The sequence below is a fragment of the Pelodiscus sinensis genome, chromosome 10 (assembly GCF_052426305.1).
Source record: "Pelodiscus sinensis isolate ZL-2025 chromosome 10, ASM5242630v1, whole genome shotgun sequence".
NCBI classification, from domain to species: Eukaryota; Metazoa; Chordata; order Testudines; family Trionychidae; genus Pelodiscus; species Pelodiscus sinensis.
In genome coordinates, this window is record NC_143061.1 from 21,430,758 (window position 1) to 21,443,266 (window position 12,509).

Sequence of the window (12,509 nt, forward strand, 5' to 3'; positions counted from 1 at the left end):
TTGTAGCAAAAATATGGTGAATTATATGGGAAAGCTACAATAGAGAATTTGTCTTCTGAAGTTGTTTATCATCCGCTGGAAAGAGTAGATGTTGACAGTCAGGGAAAACACTGTTCTCAATATTTAATGGTATGCAAAAGGTATTAAACTAAAATTTCCATGTTCCCTTTACCTACTGCTCCAAGCAGTAACAATAGTCAATCCTGGAGATGACAAATGATCCCTTATTCAGGATGAAGGTTCTAGAGCTGATAGAAACAAATGTGCTTCCCATTTAAAATAACTCATTTTTTCTCAGAATGTTTTGATTTATTTTTTGCAAATAGTTTTATTCCACTGCTCTTTGATTTTCATGTTACTTCTGAAGTGAAAAATAACTTACCTTTGATTCCTAATTTTAAAAGGGCTTTGTTTCAATTCCATTCGAATTTTTTAAATTGTGTCCCTCCCCCAGCCTTTTCTCCCTTTCCTTTGCCTTTCCTCTGCTGCGGAAAAATATGGGGAAAGAGGGTTGGAAATAGAAAAGAAAAAAAACATGAAAGCATTGAAAAACCAAACCCATTTTTGTTTCAATGTGAATAGACTCAATGATGAAAAACTGAGAACTATTTTTGTTGAAAAAAATTAGATGAAAATATTTCAATGAGCACTAGAAGGCACAAAGCTTCCTGTCAAGTTGGACATATTATTTCCTGCCACTAACAAATTGAGTCCTGTAAGACTCCAAGGACTTGTACAGTGTTGATGGTTGGAGGACAGAGGCTTTCAGTGAATGGCGAGGTATGTGTCTTGGTTCACTTTTCCCCCTCTCTTCCTCAAAGAATCACTTCAGTTTTGCTTAGGTATATTTTCAGACAGCATTTTTTTTTAATCCAATTGCTAATCTCTTGCAGGTATTGTGCGAGGGTGAAAGTATATATTCTTAGCTTGTGCCCACCACTATAGTCTCTGATGCATATATTTTTCCCTATTCCTCTTATGCCTCAATTCTGTAGAGACTGTTTTAAAAATATGTTTTATGGGATTGTTTGGGAAAGACTAGGTTGAAGAAATAAATGTTAAACTTGGCATTGAAGTTGCCAAGCTTCATCATCATTCCAATCTCTTTTGGAAGCAAGTTCTACAATTGCATCAATCTCACATCAGAGAGTGGTAATCCCTGGTTCACAAAGAATGTGGCTTCTGCTGCCCTAGCTACGGCTGCATTAGACACAGGCGTTCAGAGAAACTGGTAACATATGCCATATCATGGGACTAGGTTACCTTTGTGAGCTGACCTCATTGTACGGTGTATTTGTTTTTAAATCACTTACAAACAGCAAGGATTTGAGTGGTAAAAAGACATTAAGTTCCAAAGATAAAATCCTAGCTACACTGAAGTCAAATAAAACGGGGGAAGAATTTCGTCCCAGAATTCTTGATATTCAAGTTCCCATTTGCCAACTTCATAGTGCATGACGGTAGTACTGAGTGTCATTGGGCAGGTAGCTGAAGAATGCAGAGAAGCAATGTATGTAGACCAGTGGATTATTTTCCCCCTAATTCCCCCCCCCCTTTTCAGAACATAACTGTAACTGTCCGAACTAGCCTTTCAACCATATCTCTACATGCTGTGAAACTGTTTTATCTCACAAATGAAATAGGATGAGGCCAAGGTATAGAGTAATCTCTGTAAGAAATATTGAAAAATATAATTTAGAAAAGGTCAGTTGGTTCCTTCTCAACCAGAAGAAATGGTGGACTGTAGATTGGAACATAGAAAAATGATCCCACCTTCCACAAACTATTTGCTTCAGACTGTGTTCACCCATCTTCATGCGTTTGAACACTTTTTCATTATCAACCTAAACTTCATGACATTTTATGTAAGAATAAACCTCCATAAATAAGTCTCCCAGATCATTCTTAAATCAGAAATTAGGAGCGTTTAATATGAATCACCAATATATCACCTTTTCATTCTCCCTAAATTAGGGCTTATTTCAACTAATCAACGAGAAGGTTATATTAAAGCTGCTTGAATTGACTCGGTAGCTACTGTAGTCTCACCTCTGCAAATCTATAACCCACCTTTCATGTCTCTCCTGGGAAATGTTTCTATTAGCCCACAGATTAATACCACTTGGCTAGCCTTCTCTCTCCGGGAGCATGCTACCACAGGGAAAGAATTTAAGTTTAAGAATGCTTCATTACAGCACAAGTCCAAGCTGACTAGAAAACTACTTTGGGGGCCTGTTGGCCATGTAACGGTATTAATAGAACTAGTGACTTATATGTAAATGACTAATTTGCATCCTTTGCAGAACTTTGTACCTATTTTGAGTCGCCAAATAATCATTTCCATTTTATGCAATTACATAGCTGCTTATGTATTACATAAAATTAAACAAATTGCTTTAAATGTTGTTGATGTTGTACCATGAATACTAAACTGGGATTTATATAGTACATTGAAAAAAAACATAACACTGTGAAAATTTGGGGCCCAGACTTATTGGTATTGAAAGAACTTTGGAATTATCCCTTAATAGTAATATTCAGAAACAAAATATTTGTTCTGAGATAATGAAATCTTCATTCACAGCATCTCTCACATAGCATTCTTACTTAACATATTCTTATCCTGGAAGTCTTTGTTGTATAAGTAAACACATTACTCATCTATTTCTTTTTAATTGTTTGTCCCTACAATTTGTGTGACTCTAAGTTTGCTTTCAGATCAGTGCAACAATCAACATTAAATGGATTATTTCCAGGATTAGTCAATTATTTTGAAATAAACCATCTCTATTAATATGAATACCAGTCTTAAAAAGAGCTATGATAATTTTTTGTCAATAGCTTCAAACTTAGGTTTGAAGTTCAGTAAAATTCAGGTATTTCATTTAATTTTAGTGTTTGATCAGAACTACATTTTCAAGGATGTGCATGACCCCCTTTCCCACATGTCTGTCTTGCATGCCAGCCATGACATATATGTACAGATATCAGGGTTTGCATACTTGAATCGGACATGCATGAAAATGCAGGTAACTCCTCTTTGAAAATGTGATTTCACAAAAATGTCCGGATATGGCTTGTTTGATATTTAACATTAAGGCTCAATTTAAAAACATGTAAAAGTTCCTAAATGTTGCATGTAGCAATATAGAATAGATAATTGTATATGAGTTATGTTTTTATTCAGAAAGGTCCATTGTAATCTGTGGGTGAATCCTGATCATTGAAGCCAATGAGAGTTTTGACATGAACACAGGATTGACATGGGCTCAGGATTTCACTCAATGAGTCAATTCAGCTAAGTTGGTTTATACCAGCTGGAAATATGGTATTTAGTTCTGAGCACAATCTAGGCATTTATCAATCCATATGTAAGCAAATTCTACAGAAACAACAACAACAACAACAAAAACTAGCTACTTGCAATCCCCTATGTATGTGCTATTTTTTTTTAAAATTGGCAGCTTTAGTATCTAATGATGTGAAAATTATGCCCTGAATAATGTTTTGAGAAAATCATATAAGATATTCAGGTCAGGGGCTCATATTTTTGTTATTTGTTCGCTGCTTAGCATAATGGTGTCTTGAGTCTTAAACTGGTAGTCTAAGAGATAACAGCACCAATTGAACAATAATAATTGTTCAAATGCATCTTGCAGATATTCAGTGATTTTTTTTTGGTGGGGGAGGAGGGTTGTGGAAGTCTGCAGTTCTATTAGTAATATAAGGAGATATAGAACTGGAAGGAACCTTGAGTCCAGTCCCCTGCCCTCACAGCAAGGCCAAATACCATCCCTGATAGATTTGCCTCAGATCCTGACGTGGCCCCCTCAAGGATTAAACTCACAACCCAAGGTTTAGTAGGCTAATGCTCACACCACTGAGCTATCCCTCCCTTCTTTTAAAAGATGACAGTATGTAGTTACAAAAAGACAAATTTTAACTATATAATTACTGATGAAAAATGTCATTGTTTCAGTCCTTCACATGCAAGTATATGCAGTCTCCATCATGCATAATGAATTCTACTTCTCTACCTTTGATAATTGAAAACCATCAGACAGTGGGAGAGAGGAGATTTTTTTCTGATTTCTCACACTTCTAATTTTTCACAAGAATTCCTGTTTTCTAGTAGAAAAGTTGGTTATGATTAAAGAAAAAACTGCATAGAATATGCTGATTAGCTATATCAATAAGTGTTGATTGACTCCAATTGGTGTATTGGGTACAAATCATTTGCTGGAATATTCATTTCTAGAAATATTACGATGTTTCAAACAATAATCAGCCACTTCCAGAATTAGCATGTTCCCTAAAATGTCAGTTATTGTGGACTTGCTTTTCCCTCTAATATATCAACCTTAGCAAGGCTCTCCACAGTTTAATATTTTTAATAAAATTCATACCAACAAGTTACAATTTCAAAAGCCATTTAATTGTTTCATAACTTTTTTTAAATTGCAATCTCCTTCATGCAATATTGGTGATTTAGATGACTAAATTAGGAGATTGTTTTGCTTAATAATATATAAAGAAAAGTGTGATGATATATATGATAGAGTGGCCTCATATAAGATAACAGGTAAGTCTTTCTTGATATACATCTTTGTTTTTTTCGGTAGCTATGTAGTCCATGAAGTTGAACGTAGATTTACTGGAACATAAATCTACTTTCATACTTTATCATGAAAATACCATGTAATATCATTTTCTTTTTAAGTACTACAGGTTCTGGCATCAAAATAATGTAAGGATCTCTCCAGTAGATAATAGAATTGACATGGATGGATATGAAATGTCTGCAAAGATACAGGCAGTCCCCGGGTTACGTACAAGATAGGGACTGTAGGTTTGTTCTTAAGTTGAATCTGTATGTAAGTGGGAACTGGTGTCCAGATTCAGCCGCTGCTGAAACTGACCGCCAGTTCCGACTTACATACAGAATCAACTTAAGAACCCCAAGCGTTCCCAAGTCAGCTGCTGCTGAAACTGATCAGCAGCTGATTCCAGGAAGCCCGGGGCAGAGCAACTCTGCCTCAGGCTTCCTGTAGTCAGCGCTGGTCTGTTTCAGCAGCAGCTGACTTGGGGACGCCTGGGGCAGAGCAGCTGGGGTGCTGCTGGGTTGCTCCAGTAGCACCGCTCCTCGGCGCTACTGGACCAACCTAGCAGCACCCAAGCTGCTCTGCCCCAGGCGTCTTGATTCAGCCACTGCTGAAACTGACCAGCAGTGGCTGAATCAGGACGCCTGGGGCAGAGCAGCTGGGGTGCTGCCGGGTTGGTCCCGTAGAGCCCAGAGCGGCGCTACGGGACCAACCGTCAGCACCCCAGCTGCTCTGCCACAGGCATCCGGAGAAAAGCCTAGTCTGCTGGGGGAGGGCGTACTAGCTGCGCCCCCCCACCCCAGCAGACCAGGAAGACGCGGGCGGCAGACCGAGACGCACCGCGGTCCCGCCGCCTGGGTCCTCCGTGGCTTTGCTCCCCGTCTCCCTGGTCTGCTGGAGACCAGCAGACCAGGGAGACGGGGAGCAAAGTCTCTGAGGATGCCAGCAGCGGGACAGCCGTGGGGCGTCTGGGCTGTCCCGCTGCCGGCTTCCCCGAGGCTTTGCAAAGCCATGGCGGGGCTCGGGCAGCGGGGCAGCCCAGGAGCGCCTGGGCTGCCCTGCTGCCCGAGCCCCTCCGTGGCTTTGCTCCGCGTCTTCCTGGTCTGCAGACCAGGGAGACGCGGAGAAAGCCCCGGAGTACACGGGCGGCAGGACCGCGAGGTCCCGCAGTCCGTGTCCTCCGAGGCGAGCCCCGTTCGTAACTACGGATCCGACATAAGTCGGATCCGCGTAAGTCGGGGACTGCCTGTATAGAAAATGAGGCATCCGAATGTGCCTATAACTTCAAGGGTGTAAAGTCAGTGAGACTTCCAAAGTGGGCAGTTCCAGTCCAATGAAGCAGGTAGCTAAGGTGACTTGAGGTTGCACTGACCCATGGCATTTCCCATAACAGCCTCACCATTGTTCCTGTACAGAACATTTGTCCAAACCAGGAGTGATATAAGTAAAATAATGTGCTTGATAAACACCTATAGGCAGTACATTAGAGGAAGAAATTGATTAATCTAGCAGTAAATAGACAATTATACTTCAGCACTCAACCAAAATCCCAATTAAAATGGTATTTCTATATGTGGGCCTTTTATTAATTATTGAAGCAGAACTATTGAAGCAGAACCTTCAACAGAGTTTAGTACAATAGAGTTTAGAATAGATCTAGAGAATATGACCTATGAAGGAAGACTGAAAGAATTGGGCTTAATTAGTTTGGAAAGAAGACTGAGAGGAGACATGATAGTGGTTTTCAGATATCTAAAAGGGTGTTATAAGGGGGATATGAAACATCTACTAACTACTTGATTCAAGTATAGGATCATCTATAGCAAGTTCATAGAATCATAGAACACTTGAGCTGGAATGGGCCTCAAGAGGTCATCATATCTAGTCCCTTGCCCTAATGGCAAGACTCAGTACTGTCTAAAGACTGTCCCTGATAGACATCTATCTAACCTGCTCTTAAATATCTCCAGAGATGGAGATTCCATAACCTCTCTAGGCAACTTATTCCAGTGTTTAACCACCCTGACAGTTAGGAAGTTTTTTCCTAATGTCCAACCTAAACCTCCCTTGCTGCATTTTAAGCCCATTGCTTCTTGTCCTAAACTCATAAGCTAAAGAGAACAATTTTTCTAAGAAAAAAACCTGTTATGCTAATAAGCAACATACAACCTGTAAAACACCTCATATACTTCAAAGAGAAAGCCTTTTAGGCTTGCTGGAATGGTAACTAGCAAATACCTTGTGCTAAGGAAAATTGCTATAGCAGTAAAGCTTTTCAGTTACTACCTGTGAATAAATTTGGAGCTTCATAACAGACAGATTAAAAACCTGGTCTGCGATATAAAAGGGAAATTGAGGCATACCATCTTTAACTTAATAATTGAGCAGTGAAGTACTTTACTCAAACCCTCAAAAGCTGGTTTACAAAATAAGAGCATAAGTAATTATTGGGTAACAGCAGGCTGATCAAGAAGTCAGCAAGAATACTTGTAAAGTAAAGGAGTATTACAAAATATAATGTGCCACCCCCATGAGGGTAGGAAAATGTTCTTTTGTCTTTCAGAACATCAGAAAGAGCTGGTACCAGCTGAAGAGCAGATGAAGGGGGAAAAAACCCATGGTTCTACTGTCATGACATAACAAGTTGTGTTTTGTGCTCTGTCTACGTTTGTCTTGTTTTGTTTTGTCTTCTGGCACATGAATTGGAAATGTTGTGTATTGTTTTTTAAATGAAAGGACATTCTAAGTAAAGTAAAAGTGTGAGCTAGGGAAAAAACTATTCAGCAAGAGAAAAGGAAAGAAAAAGATTGGGCCCAATCAAACGGCGACTTTAAAAAACTTAGTGGAAGGATAAGAGTTTGGTAATTGTTTAAGTTAGTTGAATGCTAACAATGTCTCCACAGGTGAACAAGAAAAGGAACTAACAGGTAACCATGAGGCCGTTCTTGCCACAGCTCCTGCTACCCCTATGGAGCCTGAAAGAGGAAGCAAGGAGTGTGCCATGTAAAAAGGAGGACTGGGAGTGGGGTACCAACCCCCCTCCATCAGGTATGCTTTGTTTGAATTGCCACTCTAATGAAATATTTAGCTTTTGCAAAACTCACACACTAACCAGGAAAGGGGCTTAGCCAGAGGTAACAATAAATCTGCAACTAGGACATGGGCAAGTGGAACATCAGAAAATTTGGATAAAATCATAGACCAATGCTCACAACAGTAGGGAAACTAGTAACCTCAGCATTGTAATAACAGCCGATTGCCCAGTTACCTGCTGGTGTCAGGTACCTGGCGCCTTAAAAGACCTCGAGACTCCCTGGAGAGAATCATAGAATTGCATGGGTTCCCCATTAATAATGAAAGACATTCTTAAACCATGCTGTGGTCCTCTTGGGGGACAGTATTTGCAATTAATACAACCAGCGTCTAAATCACCTTTAAAGGAGGACAGCTGCGTATTGATAGCCAAGGAAAATGCAAGGTGCTGAGCTATCCTTCATTTAAACACAACTACTTTGCATACTGTAACAACACTGGCATTGAAAGAACAACACAATCCTCTGTATTAGAACTTGAGTGAGATCTCATAGGTAACAAACCAAACACTGAAATCAAGTCATGCGTTAATTACACTGGCATAGTGTGCTTGGAAATCAGGCCTGCCCACTCCTGATGGGGCCTCCCACTTAAAGCATAGACAGATGTCACCCTGGAAGCATGGCAAATCTTTGTGAAGCAATGGCCCATGTTGAAGCGCCCGCTGCTGAGAACAATTAACCGAGTTCTCAGAAGCAAGATAAGAATGGGGCAAACTCTAGCTATCAGCACACAAGGAATTGTAACAGACCATATAGATGACTGAGTCCACCCAACTCTTATGGAAGTGGTGAGACCCCCATCTCCCCAATATCCCTCTGTGGGAATGGGGAAACAGAGAATCCATGAGAATACAAAGGATGATATGGACCGGCCATCGCATGATCTTTACCCTTCTTGCACCTGGCGCACAATGTGGGCAAGCATCCATGGGCATCCCTCACACTCAACTAGTGAGAATGGTGACCTCCCTAATAATGTTAAGGCGAGGTCACTTTACCAGAATAAAAGGTGTGGCATACTACAAAGTTCCTGGGAAGGCACTGTACCCCAGTGAATGTTGTACCCACTCTGACAAAGAAATCGATGTACATGTCCATATAATGCTTTAATGAATCTGTCTAAGTTCGATGTGGCTGTTACCAAGAAACTAACGCATGCAGAGTTGGTCCAAATGAATGGTACCTACTGGTGTGTGACTACCCAGAACCACTCCATCAAGTTAAATGGAAAGCCCTGCCGACAACACACTTATCCATGTGCATGATGGTCCCTCGATAAGCAACCCTGACCGTTAACAGGATGCGGCTCTACCGTATTCCACCAATGACAGGTAACCTAACATGGGATCCGGAATTGCACTATGGCAGTAAGTACCTAGAGGAGGCCCTGCAGGCGAAGATTGAGGAGTTGGTGGCCGAGGCCCAGAGACGCATTCAGGAAGGCTGACTGAGGTACACTCAGATGGGGAAACCATGGACCAAGCTAATACCAAGTATTCCAAGGCTCTAAACCAGGAAGTGGAGGTTAAAGCTATGATCATGGATAGTGCCATCTTGGGGGGCGGAATACGCTGGGGCCGAATTTGGGTGTTAGTTTGCCAAATTATGTAGGGTGCATCAATTATAACATTCCTACTGGTACTAGTGCTATACCAATGGTTCCAAAGTAAGCTAAAAACATTGCTGTATTTAACCTGGTGGGTTAAAGAACCTTAGGGTAAGAGGAGGGACTCTAGGAACAGGTTTTTAACCCACTGTAGCCAATAGCCCTTTGATATATAGGTAAAACCTTAAACTATGATCTGTGGCTAAGCTGTCCCCCCAGAAGCCTGATGTTCAGTTGGAGCAAAGAGACAAGGCCTAGCAGGCCTAGCTGAAGTCAAAACAGATAACAGGAAGCTTGGAGAAAACAGGACGGACACAGAAAATCAGCCCTGTCTGTTTATCAACTAAGCAGCACAACACCAAACAGACAGCCATAATTGGATACCACTATCATGAATTTCACATGCACACTCAAGTTTATGGCCCTGCGAGGTGCCCCACAGTTTGCATGGGAAAGAGACACCCAGTTGACCTCTTAAGGCCAATCACGAATTGTTGCTAAGGAACTAGAAATAGGGCCCCCCCTTCTCAAGCCCAATTTGCTAATTTACCAAAGACATATTATAAACACTGCTGCATATCTTTGTTTTGTTTTTGCTTTATACCACTAGACAAGCACCTATGGACCACACCTATCACCTATTGGGAAGACACCGTTACCACTCCTACGCACCCAATCAGAATATGGGGGTTCGTCCGGGATCCAAGCTTGTGAGCTAATCAGAAGCTGGAGACTGACATCCAAAGAGAGGCACGCTTGTGTAAACACCCCAGAATGAATGGACGTGTCCCTTTAAACACCATATTCTGAATGCTTATAGAATAGAAATTGATACAGTGGGGGAGTGTGTTACATTCAATCAGACCACTGTGGTGCTCATGTGTGGTATCTACTACATGTTACCTGGAGTGACTAGCCTCCTAGTTTACCCCTCCATCCATGAATGCAGGTACGATGCCTCTGCCCTAGAAGCTGGCAGCCACATTTATGTCAAGCCAGTGTATCAGCAGTCTGAGGTTTTGGCTAAAATGTTTCCCCTAAATTGCTCTTTCCCTCAGGCCAAAATGGCAAACAGTGTGGCATCAGTTCCATACCCTTAACAAAATGATACGGCATTATGAGGGAGCCCTTGCTAATGAGAGAGCATCTAGTCTCCACATAATACGTCAGAAGGGGAAACTACTTAAACTAACAGCAGAGCTAGAATCAGTGTAGGGGCATCACTGGTATGATATTTTTCTGGGGGAGATAACCCTTTCTGGACCGGTGTTTTTAACCCGATCCTCCATCCTATGGTTATTGTATTATTAGGTTTTATAATAGTTTTTATTAAAATTAGTATGCTAACATGTTATGTATGTCATCTGGCCCACCGCACAACACTATTGGCTCAACAAATAAAACACCAGGTCATCCTCAAATGTCTCACACCCTAATTAAGGGGTATACTGGGGTGAGGTACAGTGCCCCACCACCCGGGGTGGAATGTAGCGGTTAATCGCAGAAGAGCTCTGTACGTTTGAAGTATAGGGGTAGTGAGGCCTGCATTCTCCCACCCCTCTTCCCTTATATCTGATGAGCCAGAAGCAAGCCTCTAGGAACTTACGCCATTGTAGCAAGAATGAATTATAGATAAGGGCGGGAACATAACAATCCTGCTTACCCAAATGTACTGATCACGTAAACAAAGTCAAAGGACAAGCAGTACAGCTGAACCATAATGTGACAAGTAATGAGTAACCCCTGGAAACTTCCAAACTGCCAAACAAGGTAGAGACACTGTATTTAAAGCTGCACCAGAGCACAGCAATTTGGACCTCACCAATGGGCTTTGGTACCAGTGCCTAGATGTTCTCTCGCTTCATCTGCAGCCGAAAGGGGGTTCCCAGCTTGCAGAAGGGATGTAAAACGTTGCTTTTCCTATCATGTTGTTCTTTAGTTAAGGGGTGCAGCTTATAGCTGTCAGAAAATAAACTGCTTGTGTTTGACAGATACCCGTGCAGCATGTTTTTGTACTTTGAGAACCCAGTGTCGGACCTGAGACTTACTCTTGCTAGCAACATAACCCAAATGTGAGCTTGGAATAATATTTAGTATTTATACAGTACCCTGAAAAACCTCAAGAGAGACCGGGGAGAATTCAGTGTAAATTAGAAGGATTTTTTGCTCCCAATAATAATTATTTTTTTCAATGTCTCACACCCTATTTTTGTTGCAAATAAAGCCTATTTTTGTTGCAAATAAAGCATTTGCTTCATACAGTGTAGACATTCATAAACAATGGTATAGCAGACTCTTGTAATGCTGACAAAATCAGTGTCAGCTTGGTTTGCATGTTATATAAATTGTAGCTCATATTATATGAATCCTAAGTTACCAACATATACTATCCCTGAAGCCCAGACTATCTATGTTCAGAATATTTTGTCTGTGAATCAATTTTCTTTACTATTTTTTTTGCTAATCCTATCATTTTCTCCTTAATCTTTAACCTTCCCCTACAGTTTGCATCTCCATAGTCAAGTAATAACAGGTCTGGTTCTGTTTTCCTTACCCATTCTTTTGGAAGTATGTTGAAAGTTCTGCCTGAGTGGAGAAAACATGAAGAGAGCTTTGCAGAGAAAAAAAGTGCCAATCAATAATAATTTTGTGTACGCTAGAAAGGCTAGGAGAATGATCTAAGTGCTCTCTGTAAGCAAGTATTTTCTATAATGTATAATTCAATTTGCCAATAGTAACTCATTAAACTACTTTTAAAGTTAACTGTTCAAATCTGTTCAAATATATATTAAATAAAAGAAGATAATATTAGTATTGCTAAATTAGGTTGGCTTACATTAAATGCCTAAAATGTTGGCATTTTGGTCAACAATTAGTTCATTTACAATATGAAGAGTCCCAAAATCAGTAATACTATATTTCCTCCCTCTGTACTACAATTTAAAAAAAGACAAAGATAAAAATCTATTCTGAAAATACTTAGTTTTTGGACATTCTTAATTACCTTGCAGTTAAGTTATATCTTAGGTAGTCACAGGCAATACATTGATGTCTTTTACAATTCCTTTCTTTAAGCACTATTCCTCCAAGGCATTTCTTTGCCATAAAAAAGCGATTACTACTGCCATACAAGATAATTGGCTCCAAAAACTCAGGTTTTCTTTTTTAAGCTTAGTATTGTGTAAAGCACTAACTAGCATATTAGTC

The 12,509-nt window shown here is 40.5% G+C and overlaps 1 long non-coding RNA gene across 1 annotated transcript in view; it reads left to right on the forward strand.

Annotated features, from left to right (window-relative positions):
* The window catches only part of LOC142830788 (uncharacterized), a 29,519-nt gene extending 17,299 nt beyond the window's left edge, over positions 1-12,220 (forward strand). Inside the window, exons 2-3 of the long non-coding RNA XR_012906275.2 lie at positions 7,505-7,649; positions 9,913-12,220. This is a non-coding gene — a long non-coding RNA (uncharacterized LOC142830788). The remainder of the gene's footprint in view (positions 1-7,504; positions 7,650-9,912) is intronic.
* The last annotated feature ends 289 nt before the right edge of the window (positions 12,221-12,509 follow it).